General features: G+C 46.3%; 1 long non-coding RNA gene across 1 annotated transcript; it reads right to left on the minus strand.

The window, feature by feature from the left end:
• Positions 1–1764: 1764 nt before the first annotated feature.
• On the minus strand, positions 1765–10359 carry LOC120808985 (uncharacterized). Its single transcript, XR_005710058.2, has 3 exons — positions 10011–10359; positions 4155–4248; positions 1765–3152 (listed from the first exon to the last, which is right to left on the minus strand). It is a non-coding gene; the product is annotated as an uncharacterized LOC120808985 (long non-coding RNA).
• Between the last annotated feature and the right edge of the window lie 3268 nt (positions 10360–13627).

A 13627-nucleotide genomic window follows, 5' to 3' on the forward strand; every position in this document is an offset into this window, starting at 1 on the left:
TTTTCCTGCCATTGTCCAACACTCTTTTCAATGCCGTAAGCTGGAAAGAAAAAGAAAAAAATCCGCAGCCTGAATTCTCAGCGAGGTAATTAGTGCTGCACTCAAGGTTAAAGTATGAAGCGGTCACATGATGACGGTGGTAATCTGCTATGTCCTGATTAGAGGATATGAAGCTAAATGAAGGATTTAAAGTTTTAATTGAAGACCAATATCTGTATTTTTTCCCCAACAGTACAAATTCCACCATGTTTGTTTTCCTTTTGTCTAGCCAACCATTTTATGAATGCTAAACAACACACTTTTTGATGAATGTTTGATGACATCCTTCTGCAGACAAAGGGGGTAAAGTATCGGTCCCTGAACGCATCACTGCTTCATGTGCGTGACTCGTTTACGCATTCTGTCTTTTACCCTCAGCACGAATTTCAGCTCAAAGTGAGTTGAGTCGAGGGACGTAACGCAGCTGTTAATCATGATGTAGCCCCGCCCTAAAGCATCCTCTGCTTTATGGTCTGTTTGACTCTTCCTTGAACCATAATCTACCAAATGAACATCAAGCTGTATTGAAGAAGACCTGAAACTTGCAATGTCTTGACTGGCCACCAGGGGGCGACTCCTCTGGTCCCATAGAAGTCTATGAGAGAATGACTCAACTTCTCTCTTGATTTATTCCCTCAGTGAACATCGGAAACGTGACTCCAGGGTCTCAGTCTGTGGGGTACGTTGGGAGCAACAGGTGCGACAGGAGCATCAACGAGACATCAACACACGTGTTGTTAAAGAGGTAAGCATGTAGTAAGCGTGATCGGCACTGTGAGTGCTCGCATGGTGAGAGTGTGTCATCAAACATACCGTGGGTGCTTCCTTGCATGCCAGTAGCACAAATAAATGCTTGTGTATGTGTGTGTGTGTGTGTGTGTGTGTGTGTCAGGATGAACTCCTGTTGGATTGGTCTTTTTTTATGGATAACATCTGGCTTTAATGAGGGGATTCCACTGCTGTGCCAGGCGGGGCAGAACTGATCAGTGGAAAAATCCTCCACAGAGACTCTGAACTCATGACATGGAACAGCTCTCTGATACCGACGAGGTGTGTGTGTGTGTGTGTGTGTGAGAGTTGAGCTGACATAGCGATGTCTCTCTCTCTGAACAAACACGGATTAACCTACTGACCCGCATTTGTGAAATCGAGACTTTTTCGACATCATTAGAAGAAGAAAAAAAACACTGACACGTGAGTGTGAGCCAAGAACAACGTGGAACTTGTCGATTAAAAGCAAACGTTATTCAAACGGGACATTTGGGAAAGATTTCAAATATGGGAAATGTGAAGATGCTTGCTGGAGCAAGTTTTGTAAAATTGTAAAGTTGTAAAATACCATTACAACTTTTTGTATTGCAAACTCCCTCCCTCGTTATGTGTTAAAAAACAGATCCAAACGATGTAACTGTTTCTATGGATACGCTGCCACATCTCCACATGCACCACGTTTCCTCTGAATCAGACAGCAGGCGTCCAGGAGGAAACTTCTCATTCCAGGCTTACACCCCCACGCGTCTCTTTGACCTTGATTCGCTCCACCCTTACTTGTTCCCATTAGCCTTTTACACACACTGATCCCTCCTTCCACCTCTCACGGTCCTGCCAATACTCCCTCCCCATGCTAAGAACAGATAAATAAAGGCCTTCTGTGCTGTAGCTGGATGAGAATTCCTCCCATGAGTTTTGGCGAGCGCCGCGGACGGAGTTTAAGAGCCCGTTAATGTCGGAGGCAGGAATGCGAGGCGGCCTTGTATGGTCATAAGAAAGGGCCGCTGCTTCTTTTTTTACACACGCTTCTTCTTTTTCCCCTCTTTGAGGCTCCAGGCCGGTTCTGGAGATGGAAGAGGCCGACATGTTGTCTTTGAATCCGCCGCTTGTCGTCTCTTCCACTCTAGATGCTCCTTCACGGTGTGTTAGGCCTGTGCTCGCACGTGAAGTATTTTCAAAATAAACTGTTTACACAGAACATGCCGTTTTTTTTGCAGGTGACATATTGGGTCTTTTATTAAATAAGCGTCTGTGTTTTCTGCTTGTTACATGCATACAGTGGCCTTTCAAAATAAACTTTCAGAATTAAACAAAATCTACAGTTTCATGTCTCTTTCAGCCACGTGCAAACTTCATTTTAGAAAAACAAACCATTTCGTAAAGTTTGCACCGTTTTTTTCTTTGTGATGCAATCGGGCGACATTTTGTTAAATATAAGAATACAAACATGGAGGATGTGGCCGGTAACAGTCGGAACGCATCCAAACTCCCACTAGAATAAAGTTCTGACTATAGCAGCATTCTGGTATTGTTTTTTATTTTCTAGTGAGGTAGGTGAGGTAGTGGGGGGGTGTGGGGGGGTTGCAGCACCCACCAAGCTTCACCAGAGAATGGCCACCACGGTTGTTTCCTGGCAACAGTGGTCAACACGTGCGATTTGATACGCAAACGGCAAAAACAGCAACAAGAAATATGCAAGAACGCAGACAAGACACACAGTCTTTTTGCCTCAGTAACACACATGAGTCATTAATCCATCAACAGATCCATGAGTATCACTCCAAACCCAGAGGGTGTGTGTGTCCTGCAGGCCTGGGTGGTCAGGAGGGTGTGATGTTCAGAGATCTGTCAAAGATCATCCTCCTCCCTGCACCAAACAGGCGAACACGCTGCGGCCCAACCGCTCACTTAGTCGCACCCTTAAGTCCATCCTTCACCGTGAGGCCTATGGGGAATGCGTCTGCAGTTTAGGGTCCTTTCAGACTTGATGAATCATGTTTCTTGCAGCTCCTACACACATTGCAAACACTTCTGGCGCATAATTTTCCAACCGAGTGCAGTAAGTTGTCAAGCTGAGCAGAAACATTAACCACCAAAGAAGCTAAATGCTACCGAAATTGATTGATTTTCCAAACCTTTGTTTGATGTAGAGACCCGGCGTGTAACAGCGGCCAAGACAGGGACTCTGAACTTTGACCTCATGGAGTTTAAAAATGGAAACAATGCTTCACAGATGAGGAGACGTTGATTAACTTTCTCACTCTGGGAGCTGTAATTAGCTTGCAGATCCCTGAAGATCGGCTCGCCCTCTTGGCATGAAGTGCGGGGGTCCAAATTAACGTCTGTGGAAGAGATTGAGGTTTCATAATTATACAACTCGTGACTTTCCCGTCTGGGTCCGACTGCTGCTTGTGTTTTTTGGTGTGCCGGTCGATACTTGTTGAAAGAATGTCTTCATGGGAATGTTGTTATTGCACACTGTGTCTTTCCCTTCCGAAGGGAAAATGAGAAAAACAAAGACCTGAAGCCACTTAAATGGATCCTTGACCTTTGACCTCCAATGTGCACCGTACAAGTGGATGTAGGAGGAGATTTCAGGGATGCTCGTTTGTACTTTATTGTCTGTCATGATAGTTTAGCTGGGCAAACCTGTAGCAATGAAAACTATGTTATGTTAACTATGAAAGCGTCACAGTCCCGCCCACTTTAATGCCATTTCTTCTCCCCGCCATCCATCTCCATCAGGTCTTAACCTCCGGTTGTGAAAAGTAAAGCCTTAAACCATGCATCCCTCTACGACAATCGCTTGACCGCATGTTTTCTGGCGAAGGTTTTTGGTCCAACATTATGAATCATTTCATTCTGAAAGGTTTGTTCCACAAAAAGGTTGTGATAAAGACAACTCTGGTGCAGAAACGTTAACATTTGTACCGTATCTTTTAGGAAAAGAAGTAGGCTAACCCAGGACATGATGAATGAATCAGGTTTGCTTGTGTTATCTCCTATTCTTAGCATGCCTCTCAAGCCCACAAAGTGTCTTTTACGTCATGTTATCTGGACCAACCTGCGCTGCCTCATCCGTCAGCCTGAACCTGTGCCGCCCTTCAAACTCTGACGCTCTCATAAAAAGAGGCCGGACACACGTCAGGAAAGGACGTTTACGTTTCACTAAGTCAGAAATGCACAAAAACCCAACACAAATTTCAGAGAATGAAAGCCGGGCCAGATCTATGAGACAAGAGAGGGTCACTGCTCCAGGACCTGCTGGAACTCGGCTGGCTTCGATGCGTTCGATCGTGTCTTGAGAGACGTTATTTTTCCATAAGGGTGAGATTTTTACCCACCTCAAGGTTCTCTGTGAGTTGGGTAATCGTCAGAACGCCTTCAGGATCGGACTTAGCGCGTCTCTTCTACAGTTCTCTTCAGCTGCAGAACATCCTGGAGGCATCAAGAGCGCAGACAAAAAACTCTATTATTCATTTAGTGCTTCTTTACTGCAGTGTGATCCTCAGTGGGGAATTTAAAGGGGCAGCATGCAGCATTTCTGTGGGAATCTATCAGTAAAAAGTAAAGAGTAAAGCCATCAGCCAAGTTGTGTGGGACAGAGATATTTAACTGTGGCACCGCCATAAGAAAGAATCGTTAACAAAGCGTTACTATGGCGAGTAGCCTCCGGGTTTACATTCAGGGTCCCGAAGTCTTGAGAGGGGGAGGAGAGACAGTGATGTTCAGCTGGTTCTCCCTTTATGCAGATCTGCATTGTTAGCTTCTATATTATGTTACTATTGATTATTAAGATTGGCAACTTATTTTATTATTGGAAAAAAATAAACAAAGGCTTGTTTTTATATGTAGTCATATTGCAACAAATTATAAAATATTAAAGATAAGAACTTTGGCAGTCAGACACAATAACTATCTAACCAAAAATATTTTAAATAACCGTACATCTTTGCTACATGGTTTCAATGAACCGTTCATGCTCACCTTTCCCTGCCTCACCAGTAGTTAAGATAATTCCATTCAACTGGAGTGCTTGGATTGTAATTGGAAATGGTATGAAAAATCCAGCCAGTTTGAATTACCCAAAAAAACCTGATTTCCCGTAATAACATGTTTTGCACTCCGTTCTAGTTGATATCCTTGATTATTAAAGCTGCAATAAAAGTTTCCTCTTTCTAAACGCATCTCACTCAACTTGACAAATTGCCCCTGGTGCTGATCTGGCGTGCCGATCGGCTTTGAGGCACTGACTGGATCATGTGTTTCCCAACCAGCCGTCTAGACGGACGGACAGGGCTCCGTCCCCCCCCCCCCCCCCCCCCCAAACCAAACAGGCATCTATTGAGCCTGCCAGAACACTTTCCACAAAGTCCCGGACTGAGTCCCGTCGGCGTGGGGCTCTCCCGCCGTGATTGGACTCAATTAAAGCCACTCAGGCGTAACAGCGCTGCTTTAGTGGCGTGACGTCATGAGCCCTTCGCAAACACACACAGATGTCATTGTTGGATTTCCCCATCTTTCCGCCTCCAGGTGGTACTGTGTGTGAGCCAAACATCAGTTTCCTGGTGGATTGTGTTCAACTCCTCTCCTCCTTACGCAGACTTACACAGATTCATCTGAAACTTCTTTAACACGTTAAAAAGCAAAAGTAACCCGAAACTGCACTTTTGTTATCTTGTTTGTTGTTTTCTCTTTAGGAGAAAGATCCGCTAAAACACACATTTTACCTGTAATCTCCCAGCAATAATTTGCGTTTAGCGATGCAAATACTTCTTTTACTTGGAACTCCTTGACCCAGACAGAAAATACAATCATAACCTATTGCATTTCTTTGTATTCATCACAAATTCCCCAATAAATGATTGTGTCTTCTTATGTTTTGTGTGAAATCCTTTAAACCCCGATGAATGACAGAAGAGAAGCACATTACTAGCTGACGTCTCTGAGCACACCGAAATAAATGAGCTGCTCCCCCCGAGTTGTTCCCACGATTTACGCTCCTGTGTGAGACTGTAAATGTGAAGGCCCCTGACCATCCGTCTTCTACCAGGACACATGAACAGGAGCCTCACTGTTTCTACGTGGCTGATGGAGAGTACCCTCCCTGACCTTCCTCCCCAAACAACCCGCCCCCCGGCCGACATGAATCGTATCTGCTCACAATGCCCAGCGCCATGGAGCCGGGGAAGGAATTAGCGATTTTCGCTTTTCCTGAGGCCGTCGCGGATCTGACTGCGTTTGAGGGTCCCATAGTCTGAGATCCTGTGTTCTGCTGATTGGATACACAATCCAATCAGAGACATTGTGTAACCAGTCCGGTGACCCAGGTCCAAGAGTGAATGGACCCAAGTCCGGTCCAAGCAGTGGCAGAAGAAGAACATCTTGCTTGTTTGTACACTCTGAATCATCAATGTCCAAAGATTTTATGTGTGTTTAAATCGTTCACAGAGCGTCCGTAATCGGGAGTAACAGAAATGACACATCTTCGCTTATGGTTTAACTTATGGTAACACAAAGGCAATGCTTTTCATGTCCTATTCCCTGCAATAACGCAAATGAAAGAAACTTTGTGCAGCAATGGAAACTTCCAAATTAAGTCCAGAGGTTTGCTCGTTAACCGGGGAGGAACATTCGGTGAACAAGGAGGGCAACTGGGGACAGTGGGCAGCACTTTTGAACATAAGCGAAACGAGATTCACCCAGTAAACAAATGAATTAGAAACCAGGACCAATCTGGGCCTGAGGCCAGCTACCCCGCTAACAAAAGACCCGGACCACGTGTGGGTAAACCCACATCTGAAGCTGCCACATCACGACAGCGCCCAACGCCGGTTTATAACCTGTGTCTCTCCAGGGAGAATGAGCTACATACCGACCTCCTATAGCTTCATCCTGGATCACATGTTCACCTTTTAGACTCGGACACTGCGTCTCTTTATCTGGAGTTATTAGCCAATGTTCAATCAATCCTCAAACACTCAACAATTTTGTCGCTGACCTTTTTCTATACCCTACTGTATCTACCTTACACAATAAAAAGTTGGATGGTTGAAAGGTTTCTTGAACAACACCTCTCTTGCTTTTTGTGCATCAATATATATGTATATATATATAAAAGAAGCTCAAAACCAAAGGTCCATTAAACTACGTACACAGCCGCTGAGAGTGAACCCCTGGGACACAGATTGTTGTGCGATGACTGGTTTCAGGCCTGTCTCATCACATCAAATTCTCTTTTAGGAATTCATGACAGTTTCCTCAAAGACGGTGTGGTTCACGCCCTCCGGGATCATTTCCCCCATCTTGTTTTGACATTTCCCCCCTCCTGATTAACCAGAGGATCCATTGTGGGAGTCCTTTCTACGACTCTTTTATCCCCCCCATCCTCTTTAGTGGTGACAATACACGGAAGAAGCCATTTGGGGCCTATTTGAGTAACGGGAGAAGGCTCTCTGGAGTATCGTTTTCACATGCAGGACTCCAAAACAAGGGCGTCACATCCTGTCGGCGACCAGGCAGCACACAATGCTGCGACTGGGGACAATGTGAGCCGGGGGACGAGGGCGGGTGCCTGTGACCAACAGGCCGAGGAAATCTCCCCCCTCCTTCCCGACCCGACACACGTCCGACCACACACGGAACATTCGGCCGCCCCCGTCCGGACTGCACCACGTGGGGTTGTCCTCAGACAAGCGGGGGTTGCGGCGTTCCAATGGGCCGCCTCAATCGTGAGTGTGTGTGTGTGAGGCCCCTCTGAATGCGTGTGTTTGTACAGTTCAGCGCGCGTGTGTGTGTGCGGCGAGAGGCTTTGGAAGGAATTCCATGCGATGATAGGGTTTCCCTGTCAGGCTTTTGACAAACTACGGAACTCCCTCAGATGTGGCAGGAGACGTCACCAGGCTTTCCTCCTGACAGTGTCCCACTCATGATGAATAGAAATGTGTTTTTAAATGGAAACTGTACTATAAAATGAACCTGCTTTGTCCGCTGATTTTTGTCTCATTTTGGATCAGAACCCTGAACACTACCCAAAGTCCACAGGACCAGCAGGGTTGGGTGGAGTAACCTCCTTACCGCTGTTGTCATGGCAGTTTTGTGTTGTCATAGCAACCTGCTGCCGGAAAAAAGGAGACACGGGTGTTGACAGAGGAGGAGCATGGAGAGGTATCTGTGGGAGGGCGTCACCTGAGGAATATTTACACTGTGTGTGTGTGTGCGTGCGTGTGTGTGTGTGTGTGTGCGTGTGTGTGGGTGTGGGGTGATTAACAAACTTGTGTTATGGGCTACAGCGCGTGTCAGATACACTTTTGTGGTTGTCTGCTCTGGGTTCTGTATGTGTGTGAGGTTTTGGACGCGTGCGGCTGGAGGCCTCGTGGTTTCCCGGCACGAAAGAACACTTCCTGTAACCAGCGTCACCAGAAAAAAAGACAACTGTTACGCCACACGACTACTTTTCCTAAATGTAGTGGCCATCAGCCACATTCATGGTACAGCTCCTCCAAATTCTTACTCCGTGGTGGTAAGAAACTCTTGGATCTCTACATATTGCAGATCGCTGTATTCGGCACAAGGAGAAAAAATACACTTCTGCCAAAAGGAAGCAGGGAACTCGAATTGTTAAACTGTTATTGAAAGGCAAGACTGAGTCACCAAAACGGACCAGAGGGGAAAAATGCAATTCTTCTTTCACCGCGGTGGACCACAGGATCCAGAAAATAAGAGAGGGGGAAGGAGAAAGGGGGAGAGGGATGACCAATGAAAGACATGAAGGGAGTAATGTGACGTAAGAGTCGGATGAGAGAGGGGGAGACAAACAAAGCTACCGGAAAAAGAAGGAAGAGTGAGCAGGATTAGAGGAAGTATGTTAGTCACTGTTTTTTGTCACTGCTGATTACTGTTACCAGCTAGAAGAATCTTTCATTATGACCACTAGTATACTATGAAGCCCTCCATCTCTCCTGCATCAACACAGACTTCATGCTTGTTGTGCCTCTCTTTGCAGTTGCTCTGATTTAGTCTTTTGTGTTTCTTTTTGGTGACTGTCTCTTTGTAGTTTTAATTGTCTTTTAAAGTTATTTTGAGTCTCCATAGAGATGCTTAGTGTCCCTTTCCATGATAATGTTGCACTTTATGCCTGCACGTAATTCATCCATGTTTAGAACCAATAAATGGAGACATTGAGGATAATGCCAATGGACTGCCAGCGTTTCTCAATATTTTTAGGCCGTAACTCACCTGTGTACATCGCTACGACACCTTCTCATGCACCAGATGCCAAACATTGCTTCACAGAACTCCAGTGAGAAAAGCTCAGTGGGGAAGAGAGACAGCAAAAAGAGGACAATGGGGCAACACCAAGTGTTGTTTATTTGAATGTCGTATTTTCCCACATTGTCCCGCTAACAGAGACATCAAGACAGGTTAGCAACAAAGACAGGCAGTGTGTGAATCTACTGCCTCTTTCCCTCTCTGAATGTGTGTCTAAGTGTGTGTTTGTGTGTGTTTTATTATTGTATCCAAGGCAAAGCAGCCGTCTCTAAGTTTCCATCCTCCTTCTCCTCCTTTTCCTCCTCCTTTTCCTCCTTCTTTGGAGCGGCAATTTCCTGAAACGAGGCCAGGAAACTCTGCGTCGGCCGGTTGGGCCGAGAGGCAGAGGGGATTGTGGGAAGTGTGTGTGTGTGTGTGGGGGGGGGGGGTGACGGATGGGTGAGGGGTGACGGGTGAGGCAGGCTTTAAATAGACACTTTCTGCACGACACCACCGCACTTTGCTGATGTATACGAGCAAAGGGGACGTTTTAAGACAGAGAGGAGTTGCCTTTTTTCCAAACGGGGGAAAAACTGTGAGTGTGAAAGAGATAAATGTGTAAAGAGGTGATGGAGGAATAGAAGCAGAGAGGTGACGGAGGGAAGAGAAGAACAAATCAACTACAGGGTTAGATTGACAGGCACAAGAAGAAGGGGCTGACTCAAAGAACAAGTGGGGGGACATTATTGTCTGTCAGCCGCCCAGAGGTAAATGAGAACATCTGACCCACCCCCAATTTAGGACCTCCTGTTGGAGGTCAGGTACTGGCTCAGGTTTTAGCTCTGGTTTGGTCTCCACCATCTCCTGACTTGCCCTGACTCCTGGCTGATTCCCCGTGTCGTAAATGGGCCTTTGTCGCTTCGGCAAGTTGACGTTTGAAATTTACAAACCTGTAGAGCTTCGTCAAATCTCTTTTACATTTATCCTGTTTTGTTGTGGCCATTTCCGGTTTGAATTCTCCGGGGACGAGCAGGTGGCTAGCTAGGTAGGAAGATGACGTCCTCTCGGTTGTTGCTCCGCTACACAACAAAATTCATTCATCAAAGCTCCAGCTCCACCGTCTGACCCGTCTGAGTTTTTCTTCTGAGATCCATTTAAAAAAATGCCGACCGGGGGCCTGAGGGGCCGCGATAACGCTTCTAGATTGACATTCAGCTGCAGCAAGAAAACAAATCGCATGCTTCCTGGTCGCTGCTCATCAGCCTCAGCTCGGCGGCTCGGGCCGCTTATCGAGGTTGTGCTCACAGGTACAAATGCACACTCAACTACACAGTGGCCTGCTTCCCATTGGCTCGTTATCGTCCATACACCGCTTCCTGAGTGGAATGTGGAGGAAGGCTTGTCTCACTCAGGCACAATGTTGACATCCCTGTGTGTGTGTGTGTGTGTGTGTGTGTGTGTGTGTGTGTGTGTGTGTGTTTGTGTGAGAGAGATTCCTCAAGAGTGACCTCATTGGAGACTCAGTGTGTTTTTAACTAAACTACCCGGTTTGTGTAGCGCAGTGCGTGAACTTGTGAGTGCTGAGCGCTGACTTGCAGCCGGTACAGAGTCTCAAACCGCCGAATTGAGATTATAAAAAAAATAAGGAAACTGGATGAAACTGCCCAAAACACGACATCACATGTCATTTATCTGACGCTTTTATTCAAAGATTTTTCTCATAGACTTCTATACGATCTGAATTGTCACTCCTCTGGTGAGTTGGCTTTACTGTACGGAGCCAGAGGAAGCAGCAGAGCTACACGAAAACCCCCCAAAAAGGTCTAACATTTTCCCAAAGAAGTCGTAATTGTGGGAGAACATATTCAAACTAAAAAAAGAAAACTGTCTCACAGTAAACGCATGATAGGTCTCTACTGTGGATTCTCTCTCTCCCGCTCTGTGTCTGTGAAAGTTTATATGAAACATGTGATGACAAAAATAGATGACTTAAAAAAAGAAAGCCTCTCTTACACACAATTTGGAGTCGAGGACAGTCTGTGAGCGGCTCGTCTGCTGGAGTTGATTTCTGTGTGACGAATGCATAAGAAACGTCTTCTATATAAGGAGCTGAATGTTTTAGTTGCCGTTTTATATCTGCTCGTTAGAATGCGATAAACATTTCGGAATAATGACTCACCAACTGTGCAGGGATAACATTTATTACAGTGTGTGTTTATGTTGGCACGTGAGTTTAAAAAATAATGTTTTATCCCTGCTTAACATTACAAATCTTCAGTAAAACAATGTTTTGTTCATGTACTTTAATTTCACTATCATAGTGAACATAGTGATATCAAATCTGAGGAGTTGAATGTTTCAATAAAAGTCTGCCGAGATGAATGCGCTTGTGGCTTTTGATGCACACCAACACACATACACACACATGTAAACACACAAAATGTCAACACGCCATATCAACACTGTAGTTGTTAAAATACTTAAATGTATTAGATGAGTCAAATGTTTGCATAGAGATCAGCATTTTGTCTCACCATGAGTCTTTTTTTCACATTTCACCTTTTTTTGTTCCTTACCTGTCCGTCAATGGATCTCCTTGTCTTGTCCTCGTCTTTTAACACCCTGCACCCCCCCGGACCGGTTGTTCCTCTGCAGCCACGACTCCCTCTCCTCCTCCTCCGCCCCATCTTCCTGCTGCGAGGAGTCACTGGGTCGGGCCTTCGGCCTCCGAGCCGAGCCCTTCCTCCCACACCAGAGGAAATGTGTGGTCAGATGTCTGCAGCGTTCTCTCACGCACGGAGATAAAGGCAGGATGACACCGGCAGGGTGCAAACTGGTTTGACCCCTGACCTTTGAGGGGGGTTTACACCAGATTTGAACACTACACACTGATCATCCAGCGACCTTCTGACATTTAAAATGTGGCCATGAAGCCATAGCAGAAAAATGCACCTAAGTTTGCTATTGACACACTTGATTAGTTACTAAACACATTATTTTAGTATTTTGTAAAAAGGCACAAGCACTATTTCCAGTCATTTTTCATCTAAATTCCCACAGCAAATGGGTGGCAGATTCTCTTTAGACACTCTGCCACAAAACTCTGATCTGAGTCTGATCGGACCTGTTTTTAATGCTGGATGCAGAAAAAGGCAAAACAGAACCAGCTGCTCCTGGTCAGCGCGCCAGGTGAGGCCGTAGTGAGGGAGCAGATTGAGATTTTCCTCCTCCAGAAGTGGAGTGGAGTGCTTGTTTGTGGAACCAGGTGGAAAGAAAACACCCCCTAAAAATATCGCCCAAGAGGCGCTTTGTCGGAGCCCGAAGGTGAGCGGAGGGGGCCGGAAGGGGCAGAGAGGGGGTAACAGAGCGGCCAGTGTGTGGGCTGGTTGGCGAGAGAGGCGGCAACTGACAGTGAGCGAGCGAGAGAGAGACTTCGGGCATAATTACAGACTAATGGCGAGGGAACCCCTTGGACCGGCGAGGCGAGAGGGGGAGGCGGCCTGTGACTCAGAAAAAGGGATGTTTGTTTGACTGGCCATGCGGTTGGCTTCCCAATCGCAGCATAGCAACCAGCCCGACCACTTGAAGGGAGATTCCTTAAACGCTGCGTTTCATTTGGATTAAACGGGAACCAGATTCTGCACCTTATCGTGGCACCATGGCAACCGGGCCTGCCATTCAAAAACACCAAACAAAGTAGAAGCACCGATAGATGATTGTAACCTTTCCGTCAAATGGAATTCGTACTACTTCAAACCTCCAACACGGGGTTTTTCCACTGTGTTTAAAGTGTTGACAGCATGAAAAGTGGGAACGAACGCTTTTTCTAAAAGTCTCAGAAGTTATCCGCCTCTGAAAGAAGTGGGGAGCGAGTGTGTGTGGACAACGCCGCGCTGTATTTTGTGTGAAAGTGGACCGGGCAGCGTTCTCCATCTTGAGGGGGGAAACATTTTGCCACTAAGTAGCATCATTAAAAACCGAGGATTTGCCCGTTAAAAGAAGGCTCTGTGCCGTTTGGAAAGCCGTCCAGCTGTGGCCATTTTGTGTGAAAGCATCATTCACCATCGGGGATTAGTTTTCTGTGGAAAACTACCGGGGGAGGCATTGAGTGCGTGTGTTTCTGCTCGGTTCGCCACACCCTCCATGTGTGTGTCAGGTGTGGAAGCAGCTCAGGAATGAGAAGATCTCGGCGCGCTGAGGGTCCGTAACCTTTCACGCACTCAATAAAGAATGTGTGTTTAGAGGACCGTCAGCAGCGCCTTTGACCCGGGAGCGCCTTTCGTTATCACCACCTTCTCAGCAGCAGTTGGCGCCTCAAGCAAATACACACGTGTTGTGTTCAGATCTCCGGCTTCACAGGAGGGATGTTGCTCACTGAGCTGACACACAGAATGGTACGCTCAGCATTTGTGAAGCTTTATCTGCACTCTGTTCCCTTTATTATCACCATAGCAACACTGTTTGTCACAGTGGCAACACAGACACTTGTAATATTACTCACACACTCAGTCTGAGTCCTTTATCAGCCGTTTTATCCTTTTAACCCGGAGGCGTCAAACCACTGGTC

Source organism: Gasterosteus aculeatus, chromosome X (genome assembly GCF_964276395.1).
Source record: "Gasterosteus aculeatus chromosome X, fGasAcu3.hap1.1, whole genome shotgun sequence".
NCBI classification, from domain to species: Eukaryota; Metazoa; Chordata; class Actinopteri; order Perciformes; family Gasterosteidae; genus Gasterosteus; species Gasterosteus aculeatus.